We start from the raw sequence: 2400 nt of genomic DNA, 5'->3' as shown, positions 1-2400 counted from the left end.
TTAGATTGAGATACCACCCTCCCCAAATGGACTCAGGGCGGCGTACGGCAGTTAAATAATGCAATTTAAATAGTATCAAAATAAGAATTGGCACGTAAAATACCATGTAAACAGAGAGGTAATCAGATGAACCTTTACCTTTAAGCATTGCTACTGAAACATTGCTAAATCTCCCCCCCCCCTCCTTCTGCGCGCTGTTTTTCCCCCCCTTTGCGGCTTTGATTTTTCCAGCCAAAGTTATCCCCGCAGCAATGGCCCATCTGGTTAAAATGCCGCAGTCAGCCCACGCCGAGAAACCCGAAACCAGACAGACACCGTGGCCCCTCCAATGGCGCCGGAGGAGGAACGGGGCATGCGTCACGCCAGCCTCTCCTCTCTCTCGCTCTCTCTCTGACACTCACGCACGCTCTCTTTGCAAGACCGGGTCGCGGCTCCGGCAAAGACCCAAGCACTACAGCTCCCGGCATGCATCGGGCCCGAAAAGTCGACGAGGCGCCCGCCCGGATGTCCTTCCGTCGCTTTACGCGCGACGGGTCTTCGGGAAGTGTAGTTCTCCCAGCCCGGCGCGAGCAGCGGCGTCTATGGAACTTTGCGGGAGGGGGAAACCACGTCCCGGCGTGCCCCGCGTCATCCGCGCAGAAGGCTGGGCGGCCGCCGCAAGAGTTCGTGCGGAACAGCCGGGTTGGGGGGGGGGACGTTTGCAAGCCGTTTGCCGCCACGGAGGTAAGGAGGTTGCGTAGGGGCCGTGTTCGTTGTCGGCCGGGGAACAGTAGGGGGTATACGCGAAGAGCGCTGCTGGGGCGGAGCAGCGCTCCGTCCAGCCGCCTGTCCGGTTTCCTAGAGTGGCCGACCAGGGAAGCCCAAACTAGGCCACCTTTGCTGTTGCCCCAGCTGGCTAGGACACAATGTTCCCTCTAAGCTGAGTGAGTGTGAGCTAGCTCACCGTTTTTTAGCCTCCTGCTCACACATTTCTGTCTCAGCTCAGGAAGGAGGGCTCCAGAGCAGACTAATTTATGCAGCAGCCCAATGGCTGGCTCACAACTTTAATATGGATCCACAAGGGTTAAGCTGACACTAAATATTATAAAAATACAATGTACACATTTTAAAACTTAGACTCATTAAAAGAATATACCATTCAGACATAGAAAAAAACTATTCAACATTCATACATAGATGGGTTAGTGCTGTGCAACTAAACCAAACGCGTTTCGGCCCCTCAGAGGGCCTTCCTCAGTGGTCACAATTCCAATTACAAATTTGACATACATTCAAAAAAAAATTTCAAAAAGATGTTAAGTACATATGCAGTACAAGGCCAGATGTTGTTTCCTAAATACTTCTGTATTTGTTTATTATTATTTTATAAGATGGGCCTCCAGTCTAGCCAATTACAGTCCACCAATAATTCTGGTAGCAAAATCTTACGTGAATTGAATGTGTACAGGTTGGAGTGACATACATTCAATTCACGGGCCTTCACATCTCTACTCACAACTTTAATGCCAGCAGCTCGCAAAGTAGAATTTTTGCTCACAGGACTCCGCAGCTTAGAGGGAACACTGGACAGGGCCTCTCACCGTGGAGGTTCCGCAGCAGTGCCGGATTTACGCATAAGCTAAATAAGCTACAGCTTAGGGCCTCGCAATCTGCTGGGGCCTCAAATAAAAACACAATATAAAAAAATGATTTCAAATATTAAAAAGGCGTATATATTTTAAATTTTTTCTGAGACCAGCTGATGTAATTTAAAACAGTAGGGGGGGGGGGCTCTGGGTTTTGTATAGCTTAGGGCCTCAGCGAGTCTAAATCCGGCCCTGTTCCGCAGTGTGGCCACCTGGATGCATCAGAACTCCTTTGCAGAAGCTCTCTGAGAGGCCGCCTTTTGGCACAAAGCTCCGTAAAGGGGATGCTGATGGGTTGTGCGTTGCGTTTTCTTTTGGGCCTTCTGAATCTGCTGCCCGTTTGCTGGGGTCAGGGGCGGATGAAGGCACTCAAGGGTGCCCAAAGCACTGACCCAGCTTGGTGCTTCCCCCCCTCCTTTCCACACTGACCCCAGTCCATGTTAGTGGTTGACCTGTCTGACCAGATAGACAATGCAGGTTGCAGCAATACAAAAATGTATTCATTTGTTGTTGTTCAGTCGCACACTCAAGTCCGACTCTTCGCGACCCCATGGACCAGATCACGCCAGGCCTTCCGGTCTTCCGCCGTCCTCTGAAGTTGGCTCAATTTAATGTTCGTTGCATCGATGACACTGTCTAACCATCTCATCCTTTGCCGTCCCCGTCTTCTTTGACCTTCAATCCTTCCCAGCATCAGGGTCTTCTCCAGTGAGTGCTCCCTTCTCATTTGGTGGCCAAAGTATTTGAGCTTCAGTTTCATTATCTGGCCTTCCAG

The 2400-nt window shown here is 50.7% G+C and overlaps 1 protein-coding gene across 2 annotated transcripts in view; it reads left to right on the top strand.

The window, feature by feature from the left end:
- The first annotated feature begins 647 nt into the window (after positions 1 to 647).
- Positions 648 to 2400, top strand: part of TSSC4 (tumor suppressing subtransferable candidate 4) — an 8859-nt gene continuing 7106 nt past the window's right edge. For both annotated transcript variants that reach the window (XM_015419825.1, XM_015419824.1), the window contains exon 1: positions 648 to 723. The gene's annotated coding sequence lies outside the window, so the exon portion shown is untranslated. The remainder of the gene's footprint in view (positions 724 to 2400) is intronic.

This window comes from Gekko japonicus, unplaced genomic scaffold (assembly GCF_001447785.1).
Source record: "Gekko japonicus isolate JY-2015 unplaced genomic scaffold, Gekko_japonicus_V1.1 scaffold2639, whole genome shotgun sequence".
In the NCBI taxonomy this organism is placed as follows: domain Eukaryota; kingdom Metazoa; phylum Chordata; class Lepidosauria; order Squamata; family Gekkonidae; genus Gekko; species Gekko japonicus.
The sequence above is the reverse complement of the archived record's forward strand: the minus strand, read 5'-3'. Positions and strand labels throughout refer to the sequence as shown.